General features: G+C 36.7%; 1 protein-coding gene across 1 annotated transcript in view; it reads right to left on the bottom strand.

The window, feature by feature from the left end:
* LOC106871118 (alkyldihydroxyacetonephosphate synthase, peroxisomal) overlaps window positions 1-6,575 on the bottom strand; it is an 85,881-nt gene that overhangs the window by 76,544 nt on the left and 2,762 nt on the right. The gene's annotated exons all lie outside the window — the stretch shown is intronic.

The following is a 6,575-nucleotide window of genomic DNA, read 5'->3' as shown; positions in this document are numbered from 1 at the left end:
TGTATATGTTTGTGTATCTGTGTTTGTTCCCACCAACATCGCTTGTTTACATCCCTGTAACTTAGTGGTTTGGCAAAATATACCGATAGAATAAGTACTCGGCTTACAAAGAATAAGTCCTGGAGTTGATTTGCTCAACTAATGGCAGTGCTCCAGCATGGCTACAGTCAAATGACTGAAACAATTAAAAGAATAAAAGAATAAAAGAATAAAAGAATAAAAGAATAAAAGAATAAAAGAATTAAAAGAATAAAAGACTAAGATGTTTTAAATTTATTACCTTGAGTTTTTTCTTTGTTATCATTATATTAATGTTTACTTCATTACACTCACAAAATACAATTCAAGACTGAGACTTAAAAGCCTTTCATATTTCTAATTTGTCTGATTGATTTACTCCCTACCATATCCAAATAAATACCTCCCTCGTTGATCCCTAACTTACTGGTCAAAAAAGACATGCATATGTACATCTAGAAACACCAAATAAGGAGCTTCTTATTATTTCAAAGTCACATTTAAATTTTCTAATTGTCATCTATCATAATACATATACATTTTTAACTCATTTTTTAGTTAGAAACAACAAAATAAAATCAATCTACAGTTTCTTTCAGTTCTTTACAAGTAACAAATGATTCACAATACTATTATTAAATTACAGTAACTATCATGATCCGCTGGATGTGTAATGTCAGTGTGCACACACGACACAGTGTAAGTGCTCTGAGAGAAATGTTGGACAGAAGAAGCATTGGATGTGGCGTGCAAGAGAGACGTTTGCATTGGTATGGTCATGGACTATGGATGGATGAGGAGAGCTGTGTGAAGGAGTGCCACTCCCAAACAGTGGAAGGAATCCAGGGTAGAGGGAGACCCAGGATGACATGGGATAAGATGGTAAAGCATGACCTTAGAACGGAGGAAATGACAAAAGACAGAGACCTCTGGAGATATGCTGAGACTGAGAAGATCCGGCAAATAAAGTGAGATCACAGCTGTAACCTACACCAGTGTCACATAACCAGTTAAATGAAAAGTACCCTTAGATCGCAGGGCAACATGCCATGCTTGAGGAGACCTATTCAGTCAAGTACATCAACATCAAATCACAATCAAATGGAAATTGTAGTTGTCCCCGTGCCCGTGGCATGTAAAAGGCACCATCCAAATGTGGTCGATGCCAGCCCCCTCAACCCGACTGGCTTCTGTGTCAGTGGCACGTAAAAAGCACCATCCGATCGTGGTCGATGCCAGCCACCTCTGGCCCATGCCGGTGGCGCGTAAAAAGCACCCACTACACTCTCAGAGTCATTGGCATTAGGAAGGGCATCCAGCTGTAGAAACACTGCCAGATCAGACTGGAGTCTGGTGCAGCCTCCTGGCTTTCCAGACCCCAGTCGAACCACCCAACACATGCCAGCATGGAAAATGGATATCAAACGATGATGATGATGATGATGATCTTAAAATTTGTAGCTTGATATATTTATTTTAAAATATAAACAATATATTTACAACACTTATGTAAATGTATATTAATATATTTTTATTGATTCTAAGCGTAATCAGACAAATTAAAAATATGAAAGGCTTTTAAGTCTCAGTCTTGGATTGTATTTCGTGAGTATAACGAAGTAATTATTAATATAATGATAACAAAGAAAAAACTCAAAGTAATAAATTTAAAACATCTTAGTGTTTTAATTACAATCCACTGATGAGTACAAAAAGACATTATATGATAATACTATGCATTATTTCATTGATGATATCATGGTCTTTTTGAAAGAAACAGCTCTGGGATAATTGAATAAATTAATAATCCATCATTCACAACAAAATCTGCTTCATTTCATTTTATTTGAAAACATTTATTGAACTCATTGAACTCAATTTAATGAATTAAATCTTACAATGATCATTTGCTTGTGTGTGTGTGTGATTACGTGTGTGTGTGATTACGTGTGTGAGTCTTTGTGTGTGCTTGTCCCCCCATCACCCCTTGACAACCGGTATTAATGTGTTTACATCCCCATAACTTAGCAATTCAGCAAAAGGGACTGATAGAGTAAGTACTAGGCTTTAAAAAATAAGTCCTGGGGTCGATTTATTTGACTAAAACCCTTCAAAGCATGGCCACAGTCAAATGACTGAAACAAGTAAAAGAATATAACCCTCATTTTTAAGGCCATTCTCTGCTAAAGCCAGGATTAGCCTTACAGGCCCTATGGCAGTATCATGATTCCTCATTTAAGCAAGATGCCTTTCCTGTCACCAATTCTTTTAGCTACCTCTTATGATGATATGCAAGTATTGTGCTTTAACATGACATCAGTGTGAGAGCTTCTATGTGGCCTCTTTCTTCCTTCTAAAAAGAAGGAAGAATGAGGCATCAAATAATGAAGTTCTAGAAATACTATATCTGAAAACAAAAATGGAATGATCAATAATAGACTGCCTTTAACCAGAGGTCTGCTCAACCAGGGCAGACAGTAACAATCATGGGTGCATACTAACTCAGTAATGTAGCATTAGGTGAGTGGGGAGTGAACCACTCAGGGCACCCACTTTACATGCATGTGTTCATAATAGTTGAAGGTATGCTATGCTTAAGGAAGAGGGCAACCAAAATCCTTGCTACACCACTGCACTAACTCCAACCATACAACATAACACTTTATGTAATACATCTTGCCCTGTGCCGGCTGCCATTCCCAGTGGCATCAATGCAGTCCATTGATGAGTTGTGCCAGCAGTGACAGCCAACCAGTTTGACATCAGAGTGTTTGTTGCATGAGGGCGCATTGCCTAGTAGTAAGGGTGTTGTACTCAGGATATCATGGTTTCAGTTCCTGGACCAGGCAGTGCACTATGTTCTTGAGGAAAATATCTCATATCTTGTTGCTCTGCAATCACTTCAACGTCTGACATGCAGCATACTGTACACTTGTACAGACAGTGTCGATTTGATTGAAGGAGTCAGCTTATGTGCAGCACAAACATTTGATCACGATAAACAAATCATCTATGCAAGTCGATCAGTAAGAAATTGCAGAACTCTTTTCCTCCAATCGAGAGATTACCATTAAATTAAGATGGTACACATCAAATACTCACAATAATCACCATTGCACACACACACAAAAGACTTCAGTTAAAGTCATCATGTAAGACATGCTGATGTAATTTAAAGATAAAGAAGACAATAAGAAACATACAAACATCATATATTTCTTCACTGGTCAAAGTAAAGAAAGAATGTCACTAGCTTACAGACTAGATATCAATATGAGCAATACTAGTCCTGCCAAGGTTACAAAATTCCCAATCACAAAACTTTACAGGGTTGCCTGACCTGTAGGAAGTAACAACCAACCTCTCCCAACCTCAAATCACACTAACCATCTCTTAAAAAACAAAGGATGCTTTGGAGAATGTAGTTCCTGATATACAAAAGGACAGAACAACCACAACCAGAACATCTCTGATCATAGGTTTACCCATTCAGGGTTGACCTGGGATTAAACAACCTTTCAAGCATCAAAAGTCATGCACATGTATAGGCTCCACTCTGTACATATCAGCATGATTTAATTAACTTATAAGTTTTGTTACTTTGTTCCTTTTTTTTTTTAAATCCTGTCCACATCTGTATTTTATATTATTAGTTTCTACTCCATAATTTTCCATAATGGAAATAACATAACTTTCATCAAAACCTTCATATATAATCACTCTTCTTGGTTATTTTTATGAGTCATATCCTTGAATGCTCACATTATCTCACCCAGACAAGATCACCTCATAGCTGATAATTGAAACTGTCACTTGATTAGTCTCTCAGACACTAAGTAACAATATAGGCCATCCCTTAACTATTTCTCACCCCACTAGCATTTCACCTTGAGATATTTATTCTAAAGTCCATATCAGTTGTTCTGTGGATGAACAAGCCTAGATATGTGTACCTTTCAGTTTCAATATACTATCTTGGGATACATTATATACTTTGGTTCACTTTTTCAATTAACCAGTTCAACTGAGCAACTACTTTAATGCTCGAGTTCACATTCATTCATATTTTTTTAAACAAATTTCTTGAGGCCTGACACACCTAGCAATAGCATACATGGTTTTAATACAAATATAACTCATGAAAAAACACTAAGTTTAATTTGAACTAAATCTAGGTAGTTGAAAAATGTGTCTACAATATATACTTTCTTCAGTGGTACAGCATGGGTTGCGTGGAGTATGCAGATTATACAGGGTGGCCACGTTATATATGTGTACTTACTGTAGTTGAAGGTATGCTACATTTAAAGAAAGGGACAACCAATTTGGCTACCAAGTGGGGCAGCCAAAAGACATGCTGCATCATCGGCTTTTCTGTTCAACTCATATTTGCTGTCACATATCTACCAATCTGACTACAATCAGAGAGATCTGATGAATTTTGTCTGTGGTATTTCTGACTAACACCATAATTACTAAACTTATGACCCCACAGAATTTCTATCTCATGATAAAGCCAACAAGTGTGCTACTCACAACTCTTGAGACTGGAATATGACCTCCACTATAGACTGTCAGTTTGATACTTGTTCCAGGGAGTTATCTTGGAAACATTTTTAATTGTTCCTGTATCTTTCATGTTTTCTTGAAAAACAGCTCTCACTGATTGTGATTATTACGATTTATAAAATAATCTATAGAATTCTGTTTCGTTATCATCATCATCGTCATCATCATCATTTAATGTCTGTTTTCCATGCTGAGCTGGGTTGGACGGTTTGACCAGAGCTGGCAAGTTGTTTTGGTATGGTTTCTATAGCTGAATGCCCTTTCTAATGCCAACCACTTTACAGAGTGTGCTTGATGCTTTTACATGGCACCACATGGGCACTTTTATGTAACACTGCACAGGCGTTTTTATGTAACACTGCACAGGTACTTTTACATGTTGCTGCATAAGTGCTTCACTATATCTTAAGCCACTTCTATGCATAATGTAATTTTTTAAAGATTCTTCTACTGCAATTGTACACATTCTATTATATGTTGTTCAGGTATATTTCAATGTTCAAGTATATTTCAAGAGCAAAGATTCAAATATCAGAAAAGAATCAGCCATCTAGTATCCTACAAATTCCTTATAAGATGTTCATAAATTGAAGGATGTTATATTCCATGATTCATCATCATCATTGTCGAGGGCTGGCGAGCCAGAAGGCTGCACCGGGCTCCAATCCGATCTGGCAATGTTTCTACAGCTGGATGCCCTTCCTAATGCTAACCACTTCAAGAGTGTAGTGGGTGTTTTTTACGTGCTCCTCATAAATAGCATTATTGCAAACTGGACACCTGTCTGAATAGAAGCAACTATAATTTGACTGGAGAGAAGTGATTATTTAAAATGCAACTATTTAGAATGTTACAAATGTGAATGTGCTAGGAATCACATAATTAAGATCTCTACAGTTGAAAATCTCAACTTCATCTCAAGATATTGATTTTTGTTTGTTTCTATCACAAGAGCAGATGGAAGTGAATTCCACAAAAAGACATGATTTCATAGGACTTTACACATCAAATTAGTCTGCAAGCCTCCATTTCCAGTGAACTGCTCCTGACAGATCTATATAGTCATGCTCATAATTATTGACGCCTCATGTTAAAAATGGGATTTTATTGAATTTCTTGCTAAAATTAGATGTCTATGAAAACGTTCTTATGTCACAATAATGTGAACAACTAAAGCATAAATAAATTTTGTCAAAGGAGGACATCTGGGGATGTTTAATATGGCAATCTCAGCCCATAAAAATTTCAAGCATTGTTCAGAATTATTGGTAGCTACATAACGATTTGATTATTGTGCTGCAAAAAACACTGGTTTGGGCTACAATGTGCATTGAATAATAGAGGTTATGTCACCCTGAGAAAGTTTTAAAATACAGAAACTTCTAGAATAATGTTTGGCAAGGCTACATGACATCACTTGTACAAAATTTTTGCAACCTTCTTTTGGTCAACAAACTATTCTATCTGCGACATCATGGTGAAGGTGCAGGAACACAGTTCTGACTCAAAGGAAGAAGATCATAGATGCTTACACAGCTAGGTATGGGTATACAACAAAATCTAAGAATTTCAGTATGCCAAGTTAAACTGTTCACAATATAAGTGTGAAGCATCAATAAATTGTTTTGAAAATCCAACTTTTGTTTTGTGTTCCTTAAACAATTCTGCCTACACTGACCAAACTTTTTGTAAGCAGATACTAATTTTAGTAGGAAATTCAATAAAAACTCATTTTTGACAAAAGATGCCAATAATCGTGAGCAAGCTTCAACGACCCAGCAGGGAGCCTGCACATGAAACCATTTTCCACCATTCCATGCTTTTTGTATGCAAGTTGGTGGGGTTCACTCTGAACACTAATTTTTATCACAGTGGATGTACTGGCCACCTCAGACACTAAATGAAGAGCATCCTTGGAGGAAGCATGCAGACCAAAACCTGCACCACAACACAGACAGTGTCTGACAATATTTGTGGGTGTGTGAAAG

The sequence above is a fragment of the Octopus bimaculoides genome, chromosome 17 (assembly GCF_001194135.2).
Source record: "Octopus bimaculoides isolate UCB-OBI-ISO-001 chromosome 17, ASM119413v2, whole genome shotgun sequence".
NCBI classification, from domain to species: Eukaryota; Metazoa; Mollusca; class Cephalopoda; order Octopoda; family Octopodidae; genus Octopus; species Octopus bimaculoides.
The sequence above is the reverse complement of the archived record's forward strand: the minus strand, read 5'-3'. Positions and strand labels throughout refer to the sequence as shown.